Raw genomic sequence first — 19,061 nt, forward strand, 5'->3', positions numbered from 1 at the left:
CTCAGTTTTATGCATTTCCTTTTCACTTCTCCCCCACACTGTTCATTTTTCCCCTTCTGATCTTAAGACTTCTCTCTCCAAATCAGTATGTAAGAACTCCATTATGTCGATGCAGTTATCTTAACTGATAGAAAAATTACTGAAGCATAAAGGTGGACCCTGCAGAGACTGCAGTGATTTGGGACTCCTTCAGCTTTTTTGCAGTTACACATGCACATTGCCTCGTCCCCACTGTGACAAAGTCTGCTTCCACATGGTAAAATCAGATTTCACGCTGTTAAGAGCAGTTAGGGAAGGCAGGCTACTGAAGTTACTCCACAGGAGAACCAGCAAGGATATTTTCGCAGAAACTAACCACTGTCAGAACTGCTAATTTCATTTTGCACAAACTGATACTCTACTGTCTTCTTAAATGGCCAAGAGCAAAATGAAAATAAATAAATAATGACAGTAAAAAATGCTACCCATTCTCCCGTACCTTAACTCCCCTCTGGCAGAAACAAAATTAGGCAGCTCCACCATCCTCCAATCCCTCTTCACTTACTGAGCACTCTTAATGGCATTTATTCCATGCTAAAGATCAGTTTCCAGACCTATTTTTTTTTCCACATTTAATATGAGACATCATCACAAAAGCTGTCAAAAGAAATCTGGAACTTGGGATAGCTGAGAAAGGGACAGCTGAGGCTTTTAGCACCTATGAGAGACTTTAGAGCTGGTTCTGATTTCATATATCCAAGAGACAGTTAAAATGTTTGGTATTGAAGAAAACATACCTTTCCACATACTTAGTAGTATAAAGTTAGGGGTCTAATTTGGAGACACTGAGTGTTAAAAAGAATTAGCTAACCACCACATCCCCACACAAATCCTGCCACATTACCATCAGGGTGAACAGAGGCAGTTTCAAGAGCTTGCTAAAATTGTGGAAGTTTATATCAGTGCCATGATTCTTATTAGACATTAAAACAAAGCTGCTCTTAACAGTATCAGAGAAGTGATTTTGTATTAATATACTATTACAACATCAGCATTTACTTTATTATTTACATGAACTTTTCTTATCTAAAGAAAGCCTTCCTATCACTCAAAACTAGATGAATGGAAATATTTGTCACAGACAAAGCATCAAACAATTCCCAAGCAAAATGAATCACAAAAAATATCAGCATAACTGTTAAACTACAGGTTTTCTTCCTAAGCAGCAGCACATATCACATTACCTAAAGAGTCCACAGAGAAGAAATAAGAAGGCCTTTAACCTCTGAGGTGTTTGGTTTTTTTTTTTAAAAAAAAAAAATTCTTGAGTTTACATGGATATTCATTATTCGGCAAACGTTTTGACAGAGCTTTGCTTAGGGAGAATGATATTAAGGGTACAGACAAAAAAGAGAAGAAAAAGAAAAGGGGGAAAAAAGGGAAAAGGAAAAAAAAAAGGAAAAGGGGAAAAAAAGGGAAAAGGAAAAAAGGGAAAAAAAGGGAAAAGGGAAAAAAAAGGGAAGAGGGAAGAGGGAAAAAAAAGGGAAGAGGGAAGGGGGAAAGGGGGGAAGGGGGAAAGGGAATAAAAGAAAATCACTTATTTTTGGAATACACTGCCAATGCTCATTTTCTCCACTTGTTTTCAGAGCAGTCACGTATGACATTACATGATTGGACTACACAGTAAGAGATTCTCAACAAACCAGTCTCTGAGACCCACGTACAAAACTGAAAACTCAATTTGAAGCTTCATCAGTGTGAAAAAGTGTTATAAAAATGTTGTTGCTTGTGACAGACTGGACTCCATTCAATGACCCAAAAGATCTATGACACTCCTTTGTGCTTAGAACAAGCATTGTCCATGCAAAACAGTCTGTTGTATGGATGTATTTTATTCTTAGCATTTGACCTGTTTAGACGTTTGGAGAGTAAGCCATATGCAAATTCCTTCAATCCACGTATTTAAAACCAGTAACATGTAATAAACGTTACTTACAGAGAAAAACAGTAAACTTTGACTATCAGCTGTTTTGACAATTTATGTTAAAACAAAAACAGGGTCTTTTATATAAAATTAAAAATTAAAAAAAAAGAATTATTTCTTTCTGTTCAACAAACAATTCATCTCTACCTTTTGGTTCAGATTAAGAGACTACTAAACATATTGTTTTACTCCCAAAGAGAAAATAAGCACTCAGAAGCACTACATCCAGCCCTCCACATCCAATTTGCTTTCATATTCCATAATGATATATTACTAGACATACATATTTAAAATACCTAATTTAAGAAAACCAGAGCCGAAACCACTTAGACTACAATTATAATTCTCTGAACAGTTTTCTAAGAAAACTTTTTAAAAAAGAAATTAATGTGCACAGTGAATTTCAAATACTAGAACATTATGTACAACTATCTATTCTAACTATCTATACCCTCCTCTTTACCACTGTCAATGTTTTTAATGGTCATTATCAAATAATCTTCACAGCCACTGAAAAATAACACAATAGCCAATCAGCCCTAGTCACAAAATAAATTTTGTAGGAAAATGGAAACTTTAACTGCTGGCAAAGTTAACATGCCAACACATCAAGGTATGATTACAACCTATTAAAAGGAGCAAGAGGGGTCCTTGGGGTTTGGGATTTTTTTTGTAGAAAAGTTTCCTACAAAAGTTTAATCTTACACTAGCCCTAGTATTTCTGTCAATCAGTTACATTACCAGTAACCAAAGCTACCACTCACTGGCACTGGAAGCATTTCAGAAGAAAACAGGTATGAAAAAATACCTAGCATTTAAGGAACAAACGGTTTTCTCCAATATCAGTTTGGAATGTCTTTCTGTTATGGCACTTACTTTTCTATTGTTTCTGAATACTTGCAAACTACTCTAGTAGGTCTTCCCTCCCTCCTGCCCCTGCTCCAGCAAAGTACAGTCCCTGGGAGAGAAGAGACAGTGCAAACACTCCTCACAAATATTCTGGCAGAAACTTTCTATATCCAAAATGCTTGGCCCTCCATTTAATACTTAAAAATAAACTTGCATGAGAAATAATGCACTCCAGTAAACAGCAGCACAGAAACTATACAAGATGTTTGCTCAGCTGTATCCAGCTGAAGTCACATCCCACTAACTCATATTCATCTGACCTTACAGCCACCTAATTCTTAAATGAGATCAAGATCCCACTGGAAAATGTAAAGAGAACCTCAATGAGTTTGTAGTGTAGACAAATGGTAGATACAAAATTACATGCAATTTAAGATATATATGAAAATGCTGTGATCCTCTGATGAAAAAAAACCACAATCTGTATAAGCACAGAGTGAAACTCTTATCTACTCTACCTCAGAAGGCTGGACACTGATGAAAATTGTATGTTCTATCTTCCTGAAGCTAACCTGTCCCAAGATTAAGAAACTCCATAACTGATAAATATTCATAGAAGATGAGACTTCTATGCATTCAAGCTCAGTTATAAGCTTAAGTTAACCAACCCCTTCACTCATTCACAGTAAAATTCCTATTATTCCTATAAAGAACTTAATCACCAGTAGCAGCAGGAACAAAGCTAGGTCATGCACACTTCCAAAAGCCCTTTTCTTTTTCTTGCCTTCCACTCTCTTGTCCTAATTTTCTGTTTCTTTAATTTGAATTTTGGTTTATAACAGTTGTGTTACATGTGTACCATTAATAAATTTCACTCTGATAGAAAAAAAAAGTCACACTACAGAAGCAATTTCCCCCAACCCTCTTTTACTTAAGAAGTTACTTTTTTAAATAAATCATTTTACTGTGTAATGCTGTAAATCCTTATCACACAGTTCACAAATGCGATCAAATATCACTCAAAAGTTACAAAAATCATCTTCAAGCATATCTGTTGAAGACTATAAACTACTAAGACATGCTTGAAAGTGAATGCTATATCCTCAAGGTTATTTATTACCATGAGAAGAGAAAGCATGCTGTGTTTATGCCAGACAGGCAAATGACAACTGCACAGGTTACAAATCTTTAGTTCCAAACATGAAGTACTACTCACAGCCATAGTCCTCTACCACATTAAAAACAAGAGCAGTTCACAAAGGGCTAAACTAACTGGGGCTAGAGCCAGTAGGAATACACTAATCTGCAGAGCATGTCTTCAAATAGAATAAAATGAAGAGAAATCAGTAAAGAAAACAAGCCATTTATAATACACTCTGAAAAATCACTAAAACAATAGCTTTTGGAAACCTTGCATCTGCAGAAAACCTTCTGGGCCTAAATCCAATACTAACCTGTCAGAAAATACTGATGAAAAATGTGCATTTACAATTGTAAATAAGACATGAATATGGACTCTATTCTTAAACTCAATTTTTACAGGAAGGGAAATAAGGTGGTTTTTTATATATATATATGTACTATATAATTTAGTTAGTTGATTTAATTAAACACCAGTTTTGGTAAACAAAATTACTTCAGAATGAAACCCCCACAATAACCACTGACAAATCAAATGGACATCAAAGACTGTGCTTACCTGCTTCACTCACAATAGCTTACTGAAAATACCTGTAAGAGTCTAGTATTATAAAAACCATCTTCTCTACTGAGAAATATGATCAAAGCAATTGTCAAATGGCATATGGCCAGCCTTTCATATACTGCACAAGGGATCCTTTCAACTTGGCCTTGAAAGGCCCCTCTGATGCTCCACTCCAGATTCTGATCCAGCTATGCAAGTGAAAGGTTAATGGAGTGCACCTTTAATACACAGGCACATCTTAACACAGACTAACAAAATAAAACTACATTTTCATTAAGGAACATGCTCTTCTTAACATACAGAAGTAACAACAGGCCTCCTGCCGTCCCCTGACAACAGGACATGCAAGCAGCAGCTCAAGATTATGGATAAGACTCAAAGAAACCTTCCTGATTAAACTCATTATATCAAATTCTCAGCTGACACACGTTCATATACAGATTCATAGACTCACAGAATAGTTAGGGCAGCAAAGGACCCTTAGATGATCTAGTTCCAAACCCCCTGCCATGGGCAGGAACACCTCACACTAAAACATATCACCCAAGGCCTCGTCCAACCTGGCCTTGAACACCGCCAGGGATAGAGCATTCACAACTTCCCTTGGCAACCCATTCCAGTGCCTCACCACCCTTACAGGAAAGAATTTCCTCCTTACATCCAATCTAAATTTCCCCTGTTAAAGTTTTAACCCGTTACCCCTTTTCCTATCACTACAGTCTCTAATGAAGAGTCCCTCTCCAGCATCCCTATAGGCCCCCTTCAGATACTGGAAGGCTGCTAGGAGGTCTCCACGCAGCCTTCTCTTCTCCAGCCTGAACAGCCCCAACTTTCTCAGCCTATCTTCATATGGGAGGTGCTCCAGACCCCTGATCATGCTCGTGGCCCTCCTCTGGACTTGTTCCAACAGTTCCATGTTCTTTTTATGTTGAGGACACCAGAACTGCACACAATACTCCAGGTGAGGTCTCACAAGAGCAGAGTAGAGTGGCAGGATCACCTCCTTTGACCTGCTGGTCACACTCCTTTTGATGCAGCCAGCCCAGGATACGGTTGGCTTTCTGGGCTGCAAGTGCACCCTGAAGCTGGCTCATGTTCATTTTCTCATCGACCAGCACCCCCAAGTCCTTCTCTGCAGGGCTGCTCTGAATCTCTTCTTTGCCCAACCTGTAGCTGTGCCTGGGATTGCTCCAACCCAGGTGTAGGACCTTGCACTTCTCACGGTTAAACTTCATGTGGTTGGCATCAGCCCACCTCACAAGCATGTCAAGGTCCCTCTGGATGGCATTCCTTCCCTCCAGTGTATCAACTGAATCACGCAGCTTGGTGTCATCGGCAAACCTGCTGAGGGCACACTCAATCCCACTGTCCATGTCAGCTATGAAGATGTTGAACAAGACCGGTCCCAACACCGATCCCTGAGGGACACCACTCGTTACTGGTCTCCAGCCGGACATTGAACCATTGACCACAACTCTTTGTGTGCGGCCATCCAGCCAGTTCTTTATCCACCGAGTGATCCATCCATCAAATTGATGTCTCTCCAATTTAGAGACAAGGATGTCATGTGGGACAGTGTCAAACGCTTTGCACAAGTCCAGGTAGATGACATCAACTGCTCTACTACTGTCCTCCATCAGGTCTGTAGCCCTATCATAGAAGGCCACCAAACTGGTCAGGCAGGATTTCCCCTTAGTGAAGCCATGCTGGCTGTCACCAAGCACCTTGTTGATTTTCATATGCCTTAGCACATTCCAGCAGAATCTGCTCCAAGATTTTGCCAGGTACAGAGGTGAGATGACTAGTCTGTAATTCCCTGGGTCATCCATTTTCCCCTTCTTGAAAATGGGGGTTATATTTCCCTTTTCCCAGCCATCGGGAACTTCACCTGACTGCCATGATTTTTCAAATATGATGGACAGTGTGTTAGCAACTTCATTGGCCAGCTCCTTCAGGACCCGTGGATGGATTTCATCAGGTCCCATGGACTTGTGCACATTCAGGTTTTTAAGATGGTCTCGAACCAGATCCTCTCCTACAGTGGGCACAAGGTCTTCATTCTCACAGTCCCTGCATCTGCCTTCCAAGACTTGGGTGGTTTGGTCAGAGCATTTGCCAGTGAAGACCAAGGCAAAGAAGTCATTCAGAACCTCAGCTTTCTCCAAATCCTGTGTAGCCAGCTCTCCCGATAGCTTCCTGAGGGGGCCTACATTGTCCCTAGTCTGTCTTTTATTCGCTACATACTTATAGAATCCCTTCCTGTTATCCTTAACATCCCCAGCCAAGTTTAATTCTAACTCGGCCTTAGCTTTCCTAACCTGGTTCCTAGCTTCCCAGACAACATCCCTGTACTCTTCCCAGGCCTCCTGTCCTTGCTTCCACTTTTTATAAACCTCTTTTTTCCTTTGAATTTTCCTCAGCAGCTCCTTATCCATCCAAGGAGGTCCCCTGGCCCTCCTGCTGCACTTCCTTCTAGTTGGGATGCAACACTCCTGAGCTTCCAGTAGGTGATTCTACAAACACATACAACTAAGGTGATTCACTACGGACATGTACAACTAAGCTTCCAGATGTGGTCAGATGGATTATTTTTTACACTTTCTGATGGTGACATGAAACTTTTGCTTTAAACAGCTGCCAATTCAGTTTCCACTCTACAACTTTCTGAAAGGACTGGATCAGTCTGTGTACCACTAATTGTCAAACTAAGCCCAAGGATGATACAGAATACAAGAATAAGAACTTAACAAAAAACTACTAGCATTATCTTTCTGGCTAATTCATGAAATAACTTGACATTTTGGTGCTAGCATGAAAGGTCAAAAGGAGGAAAAAAATGAACACACAAAATGAGATGCCAGAATTGCATGAGGAGTTAGAAAACACTGTAAAAAGATTGTCAGTTCTCAAACACCTGCAAAACAGCTCATTCTCTTTGAAGTCTACTGCTTGACAGCAACTCAGGAGCTAGTTAGTTTTCAGTATGGAATTAAAGCAGGAAGAAAAATTAAGTTTAGTACATATTGGTTCAGAAATATGATCTGGGGGCATCATGTAGCTGAATGGATAGCAAATCATGTTTGCCCCAGCCTGCACCAGAGGCAGTACAATCGCTGGAATGGGCAACTGTACAAGTAAGGGTACACACATTTTTAATGAGAAAAACTCTCCATTACATTGCTAGTGTATTTCTCTTTATCTAAACACTTCATGTAGATACAGGAAAAGATAACAGGCTAGATACAGATGTAAAACATTAAATTTCACTTCAGGTTTACTGTAATATTTAACATTCAAGCAACAGTTAAGCTACCCAAGAAAATGGACCTTAGTGCACTTTTCGAGAGGGATATTTTGCTATGTATTAAATAGGAATAGTGGCAATGGGGCGGGGGGGATTGGGGAAGCAGTTCTTTTACTTCCACATACACTGTCAGGGAAAGAATTCTAAATATTCCTTCATGTAAATTCAGAGAACTAAAATGCAAGAAACCTCCAGCTTCTATCTATCTCAGTATCTAATATCCCATTATCATATCCAGGTAACTGAGAGACTCCACAACTGGAACTGAAAATCCAGGTTGACCCCTAAGAATTAACACACAGAATCACAGAATATTTGGGTTGGAAGAAATTAATAGAAAATCTAATTCCAACCCTCCTGCCACAGGCAGGGACACCTTCCACTAGATCAGGTTTCTCAAAGCCCCATCCAACCTGGTCTTGAGCACTGCCAGAGATGGGGCAGCCACAGCTTCTCAGGACAACATGTGCCAGCACCTCACCACCCTCACAGGGTGGAACTTCTTCCTTCTATCTAATCTATCAGCTTGAGGCCATTCACCCTTTTGTCCCTACAGGCCCTTGTCAAAAGCCCTTCTCCAGCTTTTTTGTCAGCCCCTTTAGGCACTGGAAGCTGCTCTAAGGTCTCCCTGGAGCTTTTTCTTCTCCTGGCTGAACATGCCCAGCTCTCTCAGCTTGCCTCCATAGCAGAGTTGCCCTCTGATTGTTACGTCAAGATGAATGTGCTGATGGCTAACCTTGTGATTAAAATCAACAGGAATGAGATTTATGCACCCATCAGGACACACAAGTTTCTGACTTATAAATTAATATCTCAGAAAGTATACACTTCTTAGGATTACAGGGAAGGAAAAGACCACTGAATTTCAGTTCAGTTCCCAGCCATGACAAGAACTGCATAATTTAATGATTTTTATAAGGCAATCAGCCTCCTTCCTAAGAGTGCTTATGATTTCACTTTGATTGAAAAACCATTGTAGAACCTCACTGCTTAACAATTAGGAACCTTCTTTTAATTCAGAGCTTGATTTTATTCATAGCCAGCTTACACCCATTGGTTCTTGTGCCAATATTGTCCTTTAGTTTAAATAGCTCTTCTCCATCCCTGGTGTTTACCTCCCACGTGAATTTAATTTCATTCAATTACATTTCTTAGGACTGTTTTAAAATGAGAGGACACACTTTATAAAACCATCAATGGCACACTCCATAAGGAGAAAAATTAACTTCTTTAGCAATTACATATCCATAAAAGTTGAAAAGTGCACAGTAAGGCAGTTATAAGCCCATGGAAAATTTGTATTAGTCCAGGCTGTAAGGGGGAAAAAACTGCAAAATAAAGATATTAAAGGTGTAAGATGAGAAGCTTTAGATGCATACCAGAATGAAAAAGAGATCTTATAAAACATTACTCTTATTCTTCAGCACCCTTGCAGAAGGACTTTTACTCAGTTTAAAAATTCCTTTAATGCTTATTTCCCTTGCCATTCTGCAAAAGGGGGGTGGGGGGTGGCAGGAAAGAAGGAGGAACCAACAACAAAACATAACAAACCTTACAAAGCAGTACAATAAGATACTCAAGGGCCATGGAAAGAAGTGCAGTGTTTTGTATGGTTTTAAAAGCTTAAGGAGGCTTTTTAACTTCCACTACGAAAATTTTAATGCCACTTTGGTTCATCTTGATAGTTCCTATAAAGGTCAAGCTAGAATCATAGAATCATAGAATCGTTAGGGTTGGAAAGGACCTTAAGATCATTCAGTTCCAACCCCCTGCTGTGGGCAGGGACACCTTACGCTAAATCATATCACCCAAGGCCTCGTCCAACCTGGCCTTGAACACTGCCAGGGATGGAGCATTCACAACTTCCCTTGGCAACCCATTCCAGTGCCTCACCACCTTAACAGGAAAGAATTTCCTCCTTATATCCAATGTAAACTTCCCCTGTTTAAGTTTTAACCTGTTACCCCTTGTCCTGTCACTACAGTCTCTAATGAAGAGTCCATCCCCAGCATCCCTACAGGCCCCCTTCAGATACTGGAAGGCTGCTAGGAGGTCTCCACGCAGCCTTCTCTTCTCCAGGCTGAACAGCCCCAACTTTCTCAGCCTGTCTTCATACAGGAGGTGCTCCAGTGCCCTGATCATCCTCGTGGCCCTCCTCTGGACTTGTTCCAACAGTTCCATGTCCTTCTTATGTTGAGGACACCAGAACTGCACACAATACTCCAGGTGAGGTCTCACAAGAGCAGAGTAGAGTGGCAGGATCACCTCCTTCGACCTGCTGGTCATGCTCCTTTTGATGCAGCCAAGGATACGGTTGCCTTTCTGGGTTGCAAGCGCACACTGCCAGCTCATGTTCATTTTCTCATCGACCAACACCCCCAAGTCCTTCTCCACAGGGCTGCTCTGAATCTCTTCTTTGCCCAACCTGTAGCTGTGCCTGGGATTGCTCTGACCCAGGTGTAGGAGCTTCCACTTGGCATGGTTAAAGTGCTTTTTGATCAACTCAAGACCATGGCAAAACCAAATAATCTTTTTATGAAAGAACTATTTTAGGTAGCAATTAGATAGATTCTTGCTTAGAGATTCATATGATGTGCTACCTTATGGAAGGAAACAAGTATTTACAGCAGTATTTCAGAATCACACACTGTTTAATTTCTGGAAATTTTATGTCAGTAAGCCCAGACCTTTCAGGTAGTGTCATATATTGTTTTAGACTAACTGAGAAAAAATAACAGGCAATTTTTTCATATTCATAGAATCATAGAATAGTTAGGGTTGGAAAGGACATTTAGATCATCTAGTTCCAACCCCCCTGCCATGGGCAGGGACACCTCACACTAAAACATATCACCCAAGGCTTCGTCCAACCTGGCCTTGAACACTGCCAGGAATGGAGCATTCACAACTTCCCTTGGCAACCCATTCCAGTGCCTCACCACCCTAACAGGAAAGAATTTCCTCCTTATATCCAATGTAAACTTCCCCTGTTAAAGTTTTAACCCGTTACCCCTTTTCCTGTCACTACAGTCTCTAATAAACAGTCCATCCCCAGCATCCCTATAGGCCCCCTTCAGATACTGGAAGGCTGCTAGGAGGTCTTCACGCAGCCTTCTCTTCTCCAGGCTGAACAGCCCCAACTTTCTCAGCCTATCTTCATATGGGAGGTGCTCCAGTGCCCTGATCATCCTCGTGGCCTTTCTCTGGACTTGTTCCAACAGTTCCATGTCCTTTTTGTGCTGAGGACACCAGAATTATACACCATACTCCAGGTGAGGTCTCACAAGAGCAGAGTAGAGTGGCAGGATCACCTCCTTCAACCTGCTGGTCACTCTCCATTCTGTTCCTACGATATGATATATGAAAACAGGAGTAAATTCAAACAAAATTTTCATACTAATAATCTGAAGTAAATGCCTATTATTAATTTGAAGCCATCAATTTATACTTGTTCAGAGGCAGAAAATACTACTAACTCCAGACAGATGAATTGCAAAGAAAATCCAAATATTTCCACTTCATTATACTTACCAAGAGAGTTACCTACTCCTCATGTATTAGGAGCACACAGATCAATGGACAACCAAGAAGCTGCCCTACCATTTCCGTATGGTGAAAACTCAGCTGTCTCCTAAACTTTCTTCCTGTTTAGTGAAGTAAACCAGTATCTCCCGCTCACATCTCTAGTGTGATCTTCTTCAGTATATCCGAGATTGTCCACTAAAGTAGTCTAAAATCAGTCCTTGGATTGTTTCTTGATTTTTCCTATCTGATCAAAAAGCATGTGGCAAATAATGTTTCACATAACACTAGAACTGAAGTCACAGGTATCATTGATGCAGATAAGCAGATAACAAATAGGATAATATTGCTTCCACCAAAATCACTGACACAGTTAAAATGCTGTCATGTATCACTATGATAAAGGACTTCTTCACTCATACCAAAAGATACAGTGCACTGTCATTCTATTTCTAAACATTAGAGTTATAAAAACATCTACTCACTGCATGGTGAAGTCTTAGTTGCCGATTTTTATTTCGTGAATTTTCCAGCACAATTTCAATAATCACTGCTAGGAAAAAAAAACCAAGAGATTCTCTTTCCTGTTAGACCATGAAACTTTAGTGGCTCAGAGTGTTCAATGCATGTTCTAAACTGTTCTCAGTTCTAAAACGTGGAAATCCGCGGTTTAGCAAAGAAATAATATAGTAATGAATAATTCCATCTAGACAGTGTATAGTAGTGGGCAAAACATATATAAAAAACTTCCAAGTCAGTTACAGATTACTACTGCCTGTAAGGACTTTAACATCAAAATAATTCAACTTTGTGCCTATGCAGAGAGGATTATAAAAATATGCTTTACTAAGTCATTATTAAAAGACTAACTATTCTTCTGTCTATATTAGAAATCCAGACCATACAGATTGGATACCTACAGGATCCAGGTTAGAATCATAGAATCATAGAATCGTTAGGGTTGGAAAGGACCTTAAGATCATCTAGTTCCAACCCCCCTGCCGTGGGCAGGGACACCTTACGCTAAATCATATCACCCAAGGCCTCGTCCAACCTGGTCTTGAATGGTTCAAACTCATTCTACTGAAGTTTGAGCATGAGAGTGTGATTTTGCCCGTATCTTATATTTTCACATGAAAAGAAAATTTCTGCTTGCATAGTCATATTAGCAGAAACTGTGCAAACAAAGAAACAACTGTCCTTTTTTGATTTTGGCCATAATCATTCTTCTAGCCACTCACTGATACTTGTTTTTCTTAATAAAGCAAACAAAACTCTGCTGCATTGCCTTGTATTTTAATACATCATGGTAAAGACACTGCTGGCTACTTTGCCTTGTATTTTAATACATCATGGTAAAGACACTGTTGGCTACTTTAAGCTAAGTAGCTAGAAACACTGATTTCAGGTATCTCTTCAATCCTTCCATAAATCACATGCTGTGTAACATAAAGCAGCTGCACCCAGTCAGTTCACATGCTAGCAGACCAACAACAAACACCAGAGGACTTGGTCACAGGAAACCAACAAAAAAGCAACCACCTGCTATCTTCTTTTGCTACTTAAAAAAGTGTTCGCCTACCCAGAAAGAAAAGGCCCTCCTTGTCACTTAAAAAACAACTTACTCTGCACTACTATGTTTCTAAAACCTCTGCACACTATTTTGTTTTTTTCTTCCCCTTACAGTTAGGGGTGGGGGGAAGAACAGGGAAAGAAAAGCAAGTAAAACATTGGTAATTTGTTTAGGTAGTGATGCAGGCTGTTCTCCAATCAAATTTTGTTTCCCAAAGGAAGATATCAGTTTTAAATTACACAGCAAGCAGGCAAGAAAAAGGAAGCAAACAATCAAAACCTTCCCAGGAGGCGTAAGAATAAGGCGAGAACTCCAGAGATCCTATTTAATAAACAAACACCTTCATTTCTGTAAGTTAATTTCACCACAGGAAATAAGTTTAGTTTTAATTATATTGCCTTACGTCATGTTTTATAAAAGGTACATGAGGCTCATTGACTTTCTCTTATTAAAGCCTTTACAAGCTGAAGAGATATTGCATGTATATTAAGTCTCAGCAGAGCCCTAGCAGACTGCAGTGATGTAAGATGCAATATTTTTATTGTTATCCCACACCTGTGACAAGTGCTGAGATTAAAAACAAGATGTTGCTGTAGTTGAGTTTTTTTCCCTCCCCAAAAAAATCCCAGCAATTACACGTAAAAAATATTAAAGATACCTATATATACAATAACAGCATATACTATGAATTCAAAGCCTTTCCTCACACAGATATGGGAGATGCACAGCATTTCAGAAACCCAGAAACCTATGAGGTTACATAGGAATCAAAATAAAATCTTTAAAAAATAATTTCCAAAAAGAGAAACTCCAGAGGAAAATAAATTTTGCTTCCAAAGTTTAGACACACTAAGTGAGCCAAATGCTAAGAGTCGCTTCACATAGCTTTTTTGACCTTCTGGCAACACTTTCACATGTGCGTCAATTCGGTGAATACAGCCAGCTACAGGAATCTCTGGGAGTTCTATTCTGAGTGCCTTAGGAGGCAAAAATATAAACTTCAATATCACTGCCTTTTTGTTACTGTAGGCAAAGCAGAGTTATGATACTACCATGCATGATGTGCATCACCATCACTAGTTGCTTTTTTTATCCTCCCAAGTCTCAGAAGCTTTTACTTAAGACAGCACTTCCCATCCTGATACTTCTGGTTGATATCAAATGTTTGGCAGGACTGGCAGATATTTCTAGATGCCTTCTGCAACCAACAGGTAGTTTGTTCTGCAGTCTGCTGAGGAAAAAAATTCAATGCTGTCTAGGATTTTCACCTCAGTTCCAATTATCAAGATTCACAGTGTCTGTGGAACAAGCTACAAAAACTAACAAAAAAAACCACAAAAACAAAAACAACCACAAAAAAGAAAAACAAACCACACACAAAAAAAAGGTTTCCCAAAATCTCTGGCAACCATTACCCAACACGTCGACTCATCCATCTCTAATTCCCATGTGCAAAGTTTGCCACTGAAAATTAAATAGATAAATAAAATATTTCTTCACCAAACTGCCTGACAATCATTCTTCAAGCTGTTTGCCCTTCATACAATTCAGGGCATCATGGCTTTGATTCAATTTTTAATAGAAAAACATTAAAAATTCCCTTTAAATGCTCTTCCTCATATTCATGAATAATCAACAAGTACTTCTGGTGCCTGAACTACAACAGGCAAGGCAAAGTTTTAAGAGATCTTGGCATCCTCATAAGATTAGGATGAGCTAATATGTAATTACCAATAATTTTATATATCCAAAGCTTCAAAGGATGTCTTCTTTTATTAGTAGCAGATGGAAGAAATAAAGGCAGCCAGACATTCATTAGAACCACTCTTTCACTCTGTAAAAGAGGAAATTCCAAGGTACATTTTTGGAATTCAGAACGCTACAGCATTGTCACACCTTTGAGATTTTCAAAACCCTATACTCCTTGTGCTAAACCAGTTATCTTTTATGGTGTTGCTCTAAAGAAGCACAAAGTCAACCAAGAAAAGCAAACAGGAAGAGTTAGAATTGTCCAAACACAGTGAATTTTGAATCCACAATTGAGAACTTAGAACATTCAGACTTGCTGTGTGTATTGTAACATTAATTCACTTTGACTAATTTAAAGGATTTAGAGGTTTCTAAAGAGCACACGGAACAGGCCAGCTGCAGGTTGTACAGGTGTCCTACTCCAGGTTGCATCAATGAGCAAGAGCTGTTTTTTCAACCTTTCCAGCAATTATTCTGTATCTATATTCCTCTTAATTCAGAGAGCAGCAGTCACTAACTCTTTCCAATCCTATCATATATACTTCTCCATGTATTAAAAGGCCTCAACAATTAAATAACAAACAAAAAAACACACAGAAAGCAGAAAAAAAACCACAACACACACACTCTTCTAGGAGTACTGTTAGAGTAAGACATACCTGCAAACACAGCATAAAGCAGTTAGACAATACCATGCCTGAAAATTTCTATTTTACTAATACAGCTGACTGGAAGAGGAAGAAAAAAATAATAATTGTGTTACTAGAGAACTGAGCATTAACTAGAAGTCAGTCAGCACCATACTTGTCCTGAGCTCTCAAAAGTGACAGTCTTTTTTTACACACTTTACAACACCTGCCCATAAATGATTTCTTATGCTTTTATCCTATACTTTAAAACTTGATTGCAAAAGATTATATGAACTGATACCCAGCTAAAAATGCTCACAAAAATTTTGCATAGCTTAAGGCAGGAGACTGCACATAAATAACGCAAAACACTGTTTTGTGTTTGAGGAATAAGTTGTATGGGAAGGCTTACGAGGAACAATATTTTATTTTACCAGGGCAGGACCGCCATAAAGAAAAATGGAAGAGCTCTAAGCTGAAGCTGGCTTTTTATCTTACCTGCTTACTGCTGCTGAAGTGGGTGAGTAACAACACATAATTAAGATTCAGGTTCCATACATCCCTGTATCCTTACAAACAAGTTGTCCAGTCCTATTACGCTTTAATCATCTTCACATGTGCATGAAGACAAATTCTTTACACCCATCTTTCTTACACTGCCCCTTCAGATATCTGCACACATTGATGAGATACCCTCTGAGCTTTCCCCAGGCTAAAACAGCCCAGCTCTCTCAGCCTCTCCTTACAGGACAGATGCTTCAGTCCTTTAATCATCAGTGACCTTTTGCTACTCTCTCTCCAGTAATTCCATCTGTTTCATACTGGGAAGTTCAAAACTGGGCACAGCACTCCAGGTGTGGCCTTACCAGTACTAAATAGAGACGAAGGACCACCTCTCTCAACCTGTTAGCAATATTTCTCCTAAGGCAGCCCAGGATCCTATTAGTCTCCTTGGCCACAAGGAAACGCTGCTGGCTCATGTTCAATTTGAGGTTCAACCGGGACCCCTCTCTAGTTTTGCAGTCACACAGGCAGAGCTGTGACTGCTCCCTGCAGCAGTCACACACTATTATCACCCTCTGTTTCCTCCTGATGGTCTTGTATGGTGCAGTGTCAGTGGGTCCAGATGCTTTACTTGGAAAGCTTACCCAGCTCCTGCTCAGCTTTGAGGGTAGTAAACTTGTCCCATAGTTGCAAACCTTCATGTGGAGCTGGAGTCACCAGTTTCCACCCTTAACCTTCTCCAGAGCTTGCACTTACTGTTCTAAGGACAGACTCTGCAGGCTTTACTGCAGTCAGGCTCTGGGGTTCTTGAAGTTGTCACATCTCAGAAGATCCTATCTCTCTTACCCTCTCTGTTGCTATGCAGTCTGCTGACTTCCTCCTTCAACTTCTCCACCTGGTAATATAGCTCTCCAAGCCTACCTGCAGGACCGAGGACCATTTCTCCTGGCCTCAGACAGTTCCTGCAGCATGGGACATGGGGGACTGCACTGACTATCTGAAGCTGTGTCTGGGTCAAAGCCCCTGCCCTGACAGCAGTAGCTGCTCCAACACTTGCTGGGCAACATGCCCTGGGGTGCATCACCACCATAACTGAGAAAGTTTAGGCTGGTCTGACCTCAGATGAGGGTTCCTTCTCTGCACCTGTCTGCATGAACTGCATGTTGGCTGCACTCTGGAAGCTGGGTTCTGTGCCTGGCTTTTATACAGGTCTCTCCCTAGCAATAGCTGAAAGGCTGCTTGACCCTCCATAATCAGGGGGCAGCTGCAACAAAGGCTGCTGGCACTCTTGGGTCAAGAGTGAGCTTGTTAGGCAGTCCTCAGGCTTCCTCAGGATACCTCTGCGGCTCCCGTTACCTTGTGCCCTTGTACTTACCTGGCAGCAGCAGGTACCACTCTAGTACTAATGCCAAAAAATACAGAAACTTCATTGCCCATTTATTCTGTTGCTTGTCTGTTTGGAACAAAAAAAATAAAAAGGTTTTGGCAGCGCAGTTTAAGAGCATTATTTTCTGCTCTATACAGGGAACCATGCCCTAGATAAACTGCTTTTCTTCCTTTAAACAGTGTGCTTTCACACCATAGGGCATGATTTTAGGAATTATTATTATTGCAAGAAACAAAACCACACATCCTCTGGGGTGTAATAGTAACGTGCAACTCTGTAAAAGCAAACTGAAGCTGAAAAAGTAGTAGGTGTTTCCAAAATAATAAGACTTATTTATGTCCCCGAAACAGAGGAAAAATCATCAGTGGAAAGATTACCAGATCTGACACTTGATCACAAAACTGCAAATGCATTTTGTTAAACAACGTTCACCTACTTATGAGAAAGAGACAGGCCTGTCTCACCTCCAGAGGTAAGCATATGCCAATTTTATACCATATTCAAATCAATTTTGAGGTTGAACACATCAGTATTCTTTATGTTCAATTAGTAATCCTCTCTATTCACTTGATTTGTGAATTACAAAATAAATCAGTTTTCACTAGTATTATCAGTCCTCCCAGGATGATGTAAACTAGTCAAAATGTAAGTACTACTGCCATAATGTGAAATCCATGTAAAGGAATTCAAGTGGGTTTGTTATCTGAAAAGGAAAAAGACAAGTACTTGGGATTTCCTTCACTTTCCTTCATTGCTTGGCAGAATTATAAAATAAAGTAAAACAAGTGGCTAGCAAAATAATCATACTCCACAGTCTTCATAACAAACAACACTATTGACTGGAGCAGCAGGAATTTCATAGCTAACAACTACAATCCACTGGAATAGCAAGAATTTGAACAGGGTTTTTGTCAGACCAGAATATTGTGCACTGGCTAGCAAGCATTTGGAAAGATCCTAAAAATTCATTCTTACTGTCCACAGAATTTGCTATTGAAGGCTTCAAAGACACTCATGGAAACCTACCTGGATGAACAGGAGAATATACGTAACCCAAAGTTCTAGGAGGCCTGGGACAGAGCAGCTGGGCTTGGACTAGATGCTGAGACTTAGTTAAATGTTTATATATGCTTTCAATATTCAAATTCATTTCCACAGAGACACAACTTGGCTTTCACACACAGTATGCTAGAGATTGGAAGGGACCTTGAAATATCATCTAGTCCAATCCCCCTGCCGGAGCAGGAACACCTAGATAATGTTACACAGGAATGTGTCCAGGCGAGTTTTGAATGTCTCCAGGTAAGGAGACTCCACAACCTCCCTGGGCAGCCTGTTCCAGTGTTCCGTCACCCTCACCGAGAAGAAGTTTCTTCTCAAGTTTAAGTGGAACCTCTTGTGTTCCAGTTTGTACCCATTACCCCTTGTCCTATCATTGTTTGCCACTGAGTAGAGCCTGGCTCCATCCTCGTAACACTCCCCCTTTATATATTTATAGACACTTATAAGGTCACCCCTCAGTCTCCTCTTCTCCAAACTATAGAGACCCAGCTCCCTCAGTCTTTCCTCATAAGGGAGATGCTCCACTCCCTTAATCATCTTTGTTGCCCTGCGCTGGACTCTCTCCAGCAGCTCCTTGTCCTTCTTGAACTGAGGGGCCCAGAACTGGACACAATATTCCAGATGGGGTCTCACCAGGGCAGAGTAGAGGGGCAGGAGGACCTCTCTCGACCTACTAACCACTGCCCTTCTAATACACCCCAGGATGCCATTGGCCTTCTTGGCCACAAGGGCACAGTGTTGGCTCATGGTCATCCTGTCGTCCACTAGGACCCCCAGGTCCCTCTCCCCTACACTGCTCTCTAACAGGTCGTTT

Source organism: Pezoporus wallicus, unplaced genomic scaffold (assembly GCF_028554395.1).
Source record: "Pezoporus wallicus isolate ANWC-B61680 ecotype Strahan unplaced genomic scaffold, APGP_CSIRO_Pwel_v1 contig_5087, whole genome shotgun sequence".
NCBI classification, from domain to species: Eukaryota; Metazoa; Chordata; class Aves; order Psittaciformes; family Psittacidae; genus Pezoporus; species Pezoporus wallicus.